General features: G+C 49.0%; 1 protein-coding gene and 1 pseudogene across 1 annotated transcript in view; both read left to right on the top strand.

Moving 5' to 3' along the window:
* Positions 1 to 906: 906 nt before the first annotated feature.
* LOC138843650 (cytochrome c oxidase subunit FA4 pseudogene) lies at positions 907 to 2,480 on the top strand (annotated as a pseudogene).
* An 8,805-nt stretch (positions 2,481 to 11,285) lies between these two features.
* RIMKLB (ribosomal modification protein rimK like family member B) overlaps positions 11,286 to 12,092 on the top strand; it is an 81,832-nt gene continuing 81,025 nt past the window's right edge. Inside the window, exon 1 of the transcript XR_016213458.1 lies at positions 11,286 to 11,497. The gene's annotated coding sequence lies outside the window, so the exon portion shown is untranslated. The remainder of the gene's footprint in view (positions 11,498 to 12,092) is intronic.

The raw sequence follows: 12,092 nt of genomic DNA, 5'->3' as shown, positions 1-12,092 counted from the left end.
CTAGCAGGGCTGGGTCTCCCCTCTATCAGCCTATTTCCCCTCTCACAATCTGCCCCAGCAACTTTTTGGGTTTTTTTTTTTTGTTTGTTTTTTTTTTTTTTGCCTTGGGTTCCTTCCCCATGAGCATTTTACCCTACATTCCCATACCCTGTTTCCATCTCCTCTATTCAGATGGCATTCGACTCACTCCTCCATTCCCCTCTCTCACCCTCTTTCTTTTCAAATATTTCTCTCTCCAACTCCAACACATTTCTATGTACCCCTGCATTTATATTTCTTCTTTGCCTCTTTTTTGACCTGCCCATGAAGATTCTTCTTATTTTTTCCCCTCTGGTAATATCTCTCTTATTCTCACATCCAAGCAACACAGACCTCACATGAGTTTTGTCTGAAGGAAATGCTGGCTATCTTAAGACTATAAAATGCTGAAGCAATCAAAGCCCTCCAAATCCTTTTCAAATGTGGAGGAGCTCCATGAGAGGAGCTGCCAGCCTTATTTTGTCTCTGTCTTTGTTTAAATTCATGCTAGGAAACTTGGTTTCTGGAGTGTTAAGGACAAAATGTCATCAGAAACCCAAAGAAAATTTGGAAACAAGTTCATTGCCTTATTTTCTACCAGTATTCTTCCTTAGATCATGTAACAGTGGACTGTAGGATTTTTTTTCTAATTCTGCTGAGAAGTCATTGGTCTTTTAATAAGGGTTACACTGAATCTGTAGATCACTTTAGGTAGTATAAACATTTTAATGATATCAGGTCATGTAATACATAAATAGTGCTTTCTCTGGTCCAAGAATTTTAGACTTTGTGTTTTCTCTCTTTCTCAGAGACCCTTGTAATCAGGCCACTAAAAAACCCCCACTTTGGAAGCAGTAAAGTTAAGTGACAGAAATCCAAGTCTGAGGAATGTCCGACCTTAGATGGAATCCAAGTGTGTAAGTTTCAGGTTGTCTGTTAGCTCCTTGAGTCTTCCTTGTGTCTCTCCTCTGTGAGTTGAACTAGAGAGCAGTATTCATACATTATACACTAGAAGAGAGAAAGCATTTACAGTAATGGAATGGGTTTTGTGGCACAGTGGGTTCAGCTGCTGCTTGGGACACCCTCATCCCATACAGGAGTGCTGGGATCAAGTCCTGCTTCTGTTCCTGACTCCACTTCTACTGCACCTGGGAGGCAGCAGATTATGGCTCAAGTACTTGAGTTTTTGCCATACACATGGGAGACCCAGGTGGAGTTCTGGGCTCCTGGCTTTGGGTTGGCACAGCACTGGCTGTTGCAAGCATTTGAGGAGTGAACCAGCAGATGGGAGATATCTCTCTCTCCCTCTCTCTCTCTCTCTCTCTCTTTCCCTCTCTCTGTCACTTTGCCTTTCAAATAAATAAACTTTTTTTTTATTAAAAAATACTGATGGAAGGAAAGAGTCCAGTTAGGACATGAATAATTGGCATTCATAAAGGTACCTCTGAATGCACTATCATGGTTCCATCTCTGAGATACAAGAGTTCTTGTCAGTTCCCAGAGCAAAAGTGAATCCCAAAGCCAGCTCTTCCAATCTTCCTAGCCCAGAATTTGTCCTAATCCCATCTTCTCCATAATGAGGGGGCAGAGGCTAGAAAACAGATGTGATTCGGGTCTGGACAGAGCCAGGGACAGAAGAGGTGGGGGTGGGGCACAGGGAAGAGACCAAAAAGCAGATGCAAAGCAGAGCTGAGGCAGGACATGGAGCAGAGAGCCTAGAGCAACAGTCATGTTTTCCATGAAGCTCAGACAGATGGAGAGGCTGAACGCGGGCCAGTTGTTTGGCAGGGAGAGCAATGACCTCAATGTGCTGGCCTAGTTTGGGACGATGGTTTAAGAAAGACTCCCCAGGCAGTAGGAGGTGGCGCTCTCTTGGGGTTGTAGGAGGGAGACCAAAGTCAGGGCAGTGAAAATAGGAACAGAATGTTCGGAGCAAGGCGGAAGGGGAGGGTGGGCAGGCGGGGAGCAGCACCTTGGACGGGAAGCAAGGCAGGAACTGGCAGAATGGTGACAACCACGTGTCACTGAGCCCCACAGACTTTCAAGAACGCAGCTGGGCCTTCAGGTAGGAGGTCCCGGGTGACTCTGGACGTCGGCACTGCCTCGCACTGTCTTGGTCTAGAGCCTGCCTAGCCCCAGGCCTTGCACATCTACTTGTCTCTCATTTTGGACCCCACACTTCTGCTGCAAATATTCTCCACCAGAGAGCCGGTCAGGCCAAGAGGCACCCAAGTTTGAGCCCTCTCTTCACACCTGTTGGAGCCGGAGGTACTGGAGCTACACTGTCCATCAGGCATCTGGCGTCGTTCAACCCAGATGTCAATAGGGACAGAAAGAATAACCCAGAATCCTGGAACAAACTGGGTGCCAATGATCAATACAAGTTCTACTCAGGGAGCGTGGATTACAGCAGAGAAAGGCCCAGACGCCTAAATGAAATGTTTCCCTCTATAGCTGCTTAGGACGGAGGTCTTCCAGAAGACAGCCACACAATTTTGCATGTAACCAGGAGATCTTCCTCCTCTACATGCAAGCAGTCATGTTGATGCTTGGCGTTTGTTACACGGATTAATACATATGTGCAACTTGGGGGAAATGCAACCTGGTAGGTAGGTTGGTTGATTTCTTCATGGCAGCCATGGTGGGCCCTTTCTTCTAGCGCAGGTCCTCACTTGTTTTTAGAGCCCAGAGGTGGCTCCCCGGGCGTGTTTTTCTCAGGCTGATCTGGCCAGCCTCTGCTTTCACACCATCCGCGTATTACTGTGTTGCATCAAGTCAAGTCTGCAGCAATGCCCCGAAGTGAGCAGATGCCATCCAGAGATGTAAGCCCACCATACCCCGAGGTTCTCCCTGGCTCCTGGGAGCAGTGCATTTGCCTCTCCCACGTGGGTGGGGCGGCAAGTGGCTAGCGCATTCTCCCACAGCCCTCCTTGGAACTGAGCCGTAGGGGTAGAAGGGACCTAGGGAAAGCGTCCGTGAGTGGCCCAGGAACGTTTTAGTTTTCAACAGTGGTCTGTGGAAGGTGGGTAGAGTGAAAAGAGAGAAGGGGGGCTGGGATGTGAGCTAGCAGGCTGGCTTTGTTCACTGTCTATTGGTTTGTAAAGAATACTCCCATTAGCCGAAGCCTCTGGGCAACCGGACAGAAAGGTTATTATGACAGTTCACTCCAACTAAAGGAAATCCAAGGGCTAAACACAAAAAAAGACTCCCATAAAAGGAAGGGAAAGAAGGGAGGAGGGTGATGTGAGATGGGGAGAAAGGAGAGAGCAGTGCATGAAGCCATGAAGTAGGGAGAGCAAAGTGCGAAAGATGGACTATGATGCCAGCAAACACTTGTCCTCAGCAACGTAGACCAGGAGACGCTTCAGTCCTTCCAAACCCAGCTGAGACCCAGCCATGTCCCCCCAGAAACCCTGTTATCCCCTCTGCCTTGGAAGAGTTAATCTTTCCCTCTACTGAGCTGCGGCTTTGTTTATTTTTGCAATTATGTCATCAATCAGCTTCATTTAAACCCTTTTACATATCTGTAATCCCATTTGGCTGAGGGAGTTCCTTGGTGGCAGAGCCTCGCTCTTACTCATCACTGGCTGACAGCAATGATGTTAGTGAGTACATAACTCAAAACTGGCTCGATTGGATTGAGCTGAGATGGAGACTTGAAACGCTCCAATAACTGTCCACGTCTGAGACATAAAGGTTCAAACACTTACTCAGATACAAAGAGGGAAAGGATAAAGTTTTAGGGAGGTGGGCAGCTTAAGACTATAAAGAGAATTCATGGGCTGGTGCTGTGGTGTAGTGGGGTAAGCCTCTGCCTGTGGCGCTGGCATCCAGTAAGGGTGCTGGTTCGTGTCCCTGCTGCTCCTCTTCCAAACCAGCTCTCTGCTATGGCCTGAGAAAGCAGTAGAAGATGGCCCAAGTGCTTGAGAGCTTGCACCCACATGGGAGACCTGGAAGAAACTCCTGGCTCCTACCTTCAGATTGACTCAGCTCTGGCTGTTGCAGCCCTTCGAAGAGTGAACCAGCAGATGGAAGACCTCTCTCTCTGTATCTCCCTCTCTCTGTAACTCTGTCTCTCAAATAAATAAATAAAATCTTAAAAAAATTCATCAAGTGGAACAAGTAGCCAACAAAGTGAAGTCATATGAAAGGAACAGAGTAAAAGGAACTGGTCCTCCCACCCAAAGCAGAGAAATAGGGCAATGGCTATTCTAGAAACAATAGAATTTTGGCAATAAAGTTGTACAATCATTGCATGCAAGGCATGTATAATTTAGGGCCTGGCACTGCATTAAGTCGCTGCTTGCTGCACCAACATCCCATATTGGAGCCCATCTATTCTGCTTCTGAACAGTTTCCTGCTAACATGCCCTGGGAAAACAGCAATGAAGTTGCTGTACAGTTGAAGTACCTGGGTCCCTGCCACTACCATGGGAGACCTGGGTGGAGTTCCTGGCTCCTGGTTTTAGCCTGGCCCAGTCCTGGCTATTGTGGCCATTTGGGGGAGAAGATCGATTAATCTCTCTCCCCCTCTCTTCCTCCAGCTTTGCCTTTCAAATGAATAAATAAGTTTTCAAAAAGAAAACAGAGGGCCCCGCCTGGTCCCACTCGCTGTGTTCCACCTGCTGTGTGATCCTGTGCCCTTGTAGTGTGGACTTAGGTACTACTAACAAATAGATCAGAGCAGAAAAGAGGGTGCAGCAGGTTCCAAAACAGCTCTGCCCTCTACCTTGGCTGCTTTCTCCTGCTCTCTTCCTTGCTTCCTTGCTTCCTTGCCCTGACAGTCAGCTGCCATGCTGTGAGCTACTCTATAGAGAAGCCCATGTGACAAAGAACTGATGTGTAAGCAACAGCCAAGGGCTTAAGACCTGCCAAAAGCAAGGGAACGAACTTGGAAGTAGATCTTGTTTCAGTTGGGCCTTGAGATGACTGCAGCCTCAGGCAACACCTTGATTACATCCTTGTGAGACACTGAGTCAGAAATTGTACCTGGATTCTCAAACAACAGAAACTAAAGAAAGACATAAATAAAAGTAATATATATATTTTAATTTGAAAGGCAGAGAGCCTGGAGTCCCATCTGGGTCTCACACAGGTGGCAGGGACTCCAGTATGCTTAGGCCCTCCTCTGATACTTTCCCAGGCACATTAGCAGGGAGCTGGATCAGAAGCCACACAGCTAATACAAGATGCTGGCATTGTATGAGACAGCTTATCCCTCACAACGCTGGCCCCACTCTTAAGAATTAAAAAAAAATATTTATTTGAAAGGCAGAGTTACAGAGAGGCAGAGGCAGAGGCAGAGAGAGAGGAGGTCTTTCATCTCCTGGTTCACTCCCCAGATGGCTGCAACTGCTGGAGCTGTGCTGATCTGAAGCTAGAAGCCATGAGCTTCTTCTGATTCTTCCCACATGGGTGCAGGGGTCCAAGTATCCGGGCGATCTTCTACTGCTTTCCCAGGCCATAGCAGAGACCTGGGTCAGAAGTGGAGCAGCTAGACAAGAACCAACGTCCATATGGGATGCTGGCACTGCAGGTGGCAGCTTTACCACGTCCACAAGAACTTTTTTTAAAATAAGCATTTTTTTCCTTTAAAGATTTGTTTTATTTATTTGAAAGACAGTTACAGAGAGAGGGGGAGAGACACAGAGAGAGGGAGATCCTCCAACCTCTGGTTCACTCCCCAAATAACTGTAAAGGCTGGTGCTAGGGCTGGGCCAGGCCCAAACCAAGAGCCAAGAGTTTCTTCTGGGTCTCCCATGTGGGTGCAGGGGCCCAAGTACTTGGGTCATCCTCCACTGCTTTCCCAGGTGCATTAGCAGGGAGCTGGATTGGAAATAAAGCATCTGGGACTCAAACCGGTGCTCTGGTATGCAATGCCAGCATCATAGGTGGTAGCTTAACCTGCTGCGCCACAATGCAGGCCCCCCTTAAGAAATTTTGGAAGACCCACTATGTACATTAATTTAAACTTATATTTTAACTCCTTTTCATGACCCTTTTTGAAGTATCCATCATATAATAATTATGTGATATAGTATGAACAGAACTATATTTACGTAAAGTACTATAAATTAGCTATTACATGAGCTACTAACATAAACTAGTTAGTCATAATGTTTATGGAGCATTTATCATATGACACGCTATGCTAGCCAAAAGGTGGGATAAAGCTACATAAATTAATGCCTCTGGGCACTGGGGTGGGTGCTGTGACAGAGCAGTTAAGTCAACACTTGCAAAGCCTGCATCCATACCACACTGCTGGTTCCAGTCCCAGCTGCTCTGCTTCCAATCCAACTTCCTGCCAAGGCATCCTTGGAGGAAGCAGTTGGCAGCTCAAATGCTTGGGCCCCTGCCACTCACTGGGAAACCTGGATGAAGTTCCAGGCTCCTGGCTTCAGCCTGGCCCCAGCCTGGCTCACCCCGGCATTTGCCAGCATTTGAGGAGTGAACCAGTGATTGGATGCTCTCTCTTTCTCTCTCTCTCCCTCTTCCACTACTTTCCCAGGCCATTAGCAAGGAGCTGGATTAGAAGTGGAGCAGCCAGGACTCGAACTGGCACCCACATGGCATGCTGGCACTGCAGGCGGTGGCTTAACCTACTACACCACAGCGCCAGCCCCAGGAAATTAGAATTTACTTGCTATTCTGTGGGGGTCACCAGCACCACTTGTATTTTCTGGGATAAGACTGAAGAGCAGGGTGGACATGTGACATCAACAGGTTAAGCTACTGCTTGTGACACTCACGACCCATATCAAAGTGCATGATTCAAGTGCCAGCTCCTCTCCTTCCAATCCAGCTCCCTGCTATGGACCTGGGTAGCAGCAGATAATGGACCGAGTACTTGGGTCCATGCCACCCATATAGGAGAACCAGATGGAATTCCTGGCTCTAGGCTTAGACCTCACCCAGCCCCAGTTGTTGCATACACTGGGGAAGTGAACCAGTGATTAGAAAATCTGTCTCTTCTCTCTCTGTCACTCTGCCTCTCCAATAATGACAATAATGATAAGGCTAGGGGCTGGTATTGTGGCTCAGTGGGTTAAGCTTGCAACACTGGCATCCCATATCCGAGAGCCAGCTCAAGTCCTGGCTGTTCAGCTCCCTGTTAGTGCACCTGGGAATGCAGCAGAGGGTGGCCAAAGTACTCGCACCCTTGTGAGTACCCTGCGGGAGACCAAAACGGAGTCCCTGGCTCCCAGCCCTGGTTGTTGCAAGCCTTTGTGGAGTGAACCGGCAGATAACTGCCTCTGCCTCCCTCTTCCCCTCCCTGCCCCGCCACGTCCTCCACCAGACCCACGGTGGCGGTGGCTTGAGAAAGGAAGCACTCGCCAAGTGAACGAAGACGCTACAAGGCTTCTCAAGGCTCAGACCATGTTACGTGGGATAACAGACGTCACGGGATCAACTCCAGCGGAAGGCTAGGAGAAACGGACTCCACCTCTTACTAGAAGTCGTGGCACAGAATGTCCACCGCAGCGCCTCCTAGGTTAACACTGAACCTTTTCAACAGACCGGGTTGTGTGCCAAACAAGGAGTGCTTGTATTTTCCCCTCTTCCTGAAACCTCGCTCACCTCTTTTCACAATTCTAAGAAAAGCTGTCACACAAGGCCTCTTTGTTGCTCAATAGAACACATTGCAGTCCCATTTTCCTCATCGCAGGCACCCTGGCCAGTCCCTGCCTCTCCAAATCGCCCATCCCCTTGGCATCTGTGATATCACATTTCTTGTTTTTCTCTCAACACCTCCCTAGTGTTCTTTTACATTTCTCTTTTTCTCTTCTGTTTATTTTTTTTTAAGATTTGTTTTATTTATTTGAAAGGCAGAGTCAGAGAGAGAGAGAGACAGACAGACAGATATAGACAGCTTCCATCTGCTTGTTCACTCCCCAAATGGCCACAATGGCTGAAGCCAGGAGCCAGGAGCTTCATCTGGGTCTCCTACGTGGATGCAGGGGCTCAAGCACCTGGTCCGTCTGCTGCTGCTTTCCCAGGCCCATTAGCAGGGACCTGGATTGGAAGTGGAGCAGCTGGGACTGGTGCCCATACGAGATGCTGGCATCCCAGGTGGTGGCTTTACCCACTACACCACAACACCAGCCCCTCTTCTGTTTAGTCTTCAGTACTGGTAGTTTTCGGGGGCTTGCGTTGTGGTGCTGTGGGTTAAGCCACCATCTATAACACGGACATCCCATACAGAAGCACCTGCTCGAGTTCTGGCTGTTCTGTTTCCAATCCAGCTCCCTGCTAATGCACCTGGGAAAGGAGTGGATAGCCAGCTTCTTACTGATAGGGACCACCTGAGCTCTAGATCGGACTCTCTGCATGTCCCCTGGCACCTGAGTCAGACAGGCTTTAACTGTAGAGGACAGAACCAATGACACGGAAAGAAAGAACTCTAAAGGAACATACTCTGGGCTGAGCCGCCAGAAGTGACCACTAGCAGACTCGATTGCTCCTCCCACCACCTGGGAAGTCACTGTAAAGCCACCCCAGCTCTCCTGTCACCCACACCAAGGAAACAGGTCTTCACTCCTTGCCTCTTACCTTACTTAGCTTGGATATGTTTGTTTGTTTGTTGGAAAAGCACAGTGACAGAGAGGGAGCCATAGAAAGTGAGAGATCTTCCATCTGCTGGTTCACTCCTCAAATGGCTACAACAGCCTGGGCTGGTCCAGGCCAAATCCAGGAGCCAAGATCTCTCTCTGTGTCTCCCACATGGGTGGTAGGGGCACCAACACTTGGGCCACCTTCCACTGCTTTCCTAGGTACATTAGCAGGGAGCTGAATTGGAAGCAGAGCAGCTGGGACTTGAACCACCACTCTGATAGGGGATACTGGTGCTGTAAGCAATGGTTTAACCATCTTCCATCTGCTGGTTCCCTTCTCAAATGGCTGCATGAGCTGGGGCTGGGCCAGGCTGAAACCAGGAGCCTGGAACTCCATCCAGGTCTCCCATGTGGGTGGCAGGGTCCCAAGTACTTAGGCCATCACCTGCTGCCTCCCAGGTGCATCCACAGGGAGCTGGATCAGAGGTGGAGCAGTGTGGACTCAAACCAGGACTCTGATATGGGAGGCTGGTGTCCCTCAAGTGACGGCTGAACCCGCTGTACCACAGTGCCAGCCCTTCAACTGGCTTTCTTTATTTTTTTCTTTTTAAGATTTATTTATTTGAAAGGCAGAGTTACAGAAAGGCAGAGGGAGAGAGAGAGTCTTCCATATGCTGGTTCACTCCCCAAATGGCTGCAAACACCGGAGCTGGATCGATCTGAAGCCGGGAGCCAGGAGCTTCTTCTGGGTCTCCCTCATGGGTGCAGGGGCCCAGGCACTTGGGCCATCTTCTACTGCTTCCCTAGGTGTATTTGCAGGGAGCTAGATTGAAAGTGGAACTAGCTTGGTTTTTAAATTGGGTTTTTTGCCAATGTGTGTTGTTGCTAGAACCTCAATCATATTTACAATCTAGCTGTAGAAAAGCCAAGGATATCTGGTGTTTACTTTTCCAATATCTTTGATACAGAAAGTTTGAATAGATGTTGAGCAAGCTAAATTATATTATCTCGAGGCTGGTGCTGTGGCACAGCGAATTAAGGCCCTGGCATGCAGTACTGGCATCCTATATGGGTGCTGGTTCTAGTCCCGGATGCTTCTCTTCTGATCCAGCTCTCTGCTATGGCCTGGGAAAGCAGTAGAAGATGGCCCAAATCCTTCTATCCCTGCACCCATGTGGGAGACCTGAAAGAAGCTCCTGGCTCCTGGCTTCGGATTGGCTCAGCTCTGGCTGTTGCGGCCATCTGGGGAGTGAACCAGCGGATGGAAGACCTCTCTCTCTGTCTCTACCTCTCTCTATAACTCTGTCTTTCAAATAAATAAAATAAATCTTTAAAAAATTTCTATTATCTCAGCATGTCTAAAATTGAGTGTTGGGGAGCCAGCATTGTGGTACCAAGGGTTAAGCCTCTATGTGACACTGGCATCACATAGAGGAGCTGGCTCCAGCCCTAGCTGCTTCACTTCAGATCCACCTCCTTGCTGACGCTCTTTGGAAGGCAGAGGAAGGTGGCCCAAGTGCTTGGGCTCCTGCCACCATGTGGGAGACCCAGATGAAGCTCCTAGCTCCTGGCTTTGACCTGCCCAGCCCTGGCTGTTATGGCTGTTTCTGGGAGGGAAAAAGTAGGTGGAAAATTTGTCTCTTTCTGTCTCTCCCTCTCTGTAACTCTGCCTTTCAAATGAATACATATATCTTAAAAAGTAAAATAAAATAAAATGGAGTCTAAGAGTGGGTGTTTAATGTCGTGGTTACAACACCACTTGAAACGCCCACATCCCATAGCAGAATGCCTGAGTTGGAGTCTCTGCTCCCATTCCAGCTTCCTGCTAACAGGCACCCTGGGAAGCAGGAGCTGACGGCTCAAGTAGTTGGACCCTTGTCACCCACTTGGGAGACCAAGAATGAGTTCCTGGCTCCTGGGTTCCTGGCTTCTGGCTTTGACCTGGCCCAACCCCAGATGTTGCCGCATTTGGAGAATGAACCAGTGGAGGGAAGATCTCTCTTTGTCTCTCTCCCTGCCTTTCTAATGAATAAAAGAGATGAAAAATTAAAGTGTATAATAATTTAAAAAAAACATGGGGGCCAGCGCTGTGGCATAGTGGGTAAAGCCACCGCCTGCAGCGCCGGCATCCCATATGGGCTCTGGTTCTAGTCCTAGCTGCTCCTCTTCCTATCCAGCTCTCTGCTATGGCCTGGGAAAGCAGTAGAAGGTGGCTCAAGTCCTTGGGCTCCTGCACTCACATGGGAGATCCAGAAGAGTCTCCTGGCTCCTGGCTTTGGGTTGGCTCAGCTCCAGCCATTGCAGCCAATTGTGGAGTGAATCAGCGGATGGAAGACTCTCTCTCTGCCTCTCCTTCTCTCTCTGTGTAATTCTTTCAAATAAATAAGTAAATCTTTAAAAAAACAAACAACAAGGCATACTGAATAAAAGTGGTATAATGAGAAATAGAGTTGATCTTTGCATCTAGTGTCTGGCACAGAGCTCCTAAAATACTTGGAATTTTCTGAGTAATAGGAATGTCTTTTATTATTCAGAACAAGCCCTTAGTCTTGAATACCATCAGGAGGTTAGTTTCTGCTGATAAAATGACTTGGGTGTGGCCCTGGCTAGCCTCAGGGTAGGGTAGGGTGTAGGGCTTCTTACCTGAAAGTCTATGTAGGTGATTGAAGGGTGGCAATTTTCAGCTCCACCTCTTGACCAGGGGAGGGGGAGCTATGGGGAGGGGCTGGAGAAGAAGTTCCATAAAAGTGCTGGGACTAGGAGACTTGATGAGCAGGGCCTGGTGAACTGCGTCCAGGCGCGGGGAGGGTGGCACTGCCCAACTCCTCAGTGAGAGACGCTCCAGGATTTCTTTCCCAGGACCCTTCAGGACTTTGTCCTGTCACTTGTCATCTGGCTGAACACCCGTCCTCTGTAATACACTGGTAAGTAACGCGTGAGCTCTCCTGGCAAACTGTGGGCCCCAAGGATGGGGCTGTGGGAACTTCCAGGTTATCACTGCTCCATCCAGAGTCTCAGAGGCCTGGCTTCTCAGCTGGCGTCTGCGGTGGCTGCCGTCTTGTGCTGAACCTTGAACTTGTGGTACCGGGCCTTGAACTTGTGGGATCGAATCCCAAACCTGTGGGATCTGATGTTAATTCCAGGTTAATGGTGTCAGCACTGAGTTGTGGGACACCCAGCCAGGGTCTGAATGGATCAGTTTTGGGGGAAAAAAACACCTACATCTTATGTCTGAAGTGTTCTGGGTGATGGGGCGGGCATTTGGCGGAGCCGTAAGGGTGCCGCTTAGGATGTTCGGATCACGTTATGGATTGTTTACTTTGAGTCCCAGCACCTCTGCTTACTACCCAACGTCCTGCTAATGTGTACCCTGGGAGGTAGCCGAAGGTGGCCCAGCTACTTGGGGGGGGGGGGTCCCTGACCCCTACACGGGTGGTTCAGATTGAGTTTCATGCTCCTGGCTTCTGTACGGCCTAGCCTTAGTCACGGCAGGCATATGGGAGGTGAACCAGAGTATGA

Source organism: Oryctolagus cuniculus, chromosome 9, assembly GCF_051225735.1.
Source record: "Oryctolagus cuniculus isolate XC-2025 breed Fujian yellow rabbit chromosome 9, ASM5122573v1, whole genome shotgun sequence".
Classification (NCBI taxonomy): domain Eukaryota; kingdom Metazoa; phylum Chordata; class Mammalia; order Lagomorpha; family Leporidae; genus Oryctolagus; species Oryctolagus cuniculus.
Note: the sequence above shows the minus strand (reverse complement) of the source record. Positions and strands in the feature narration are given on the sequence as shown.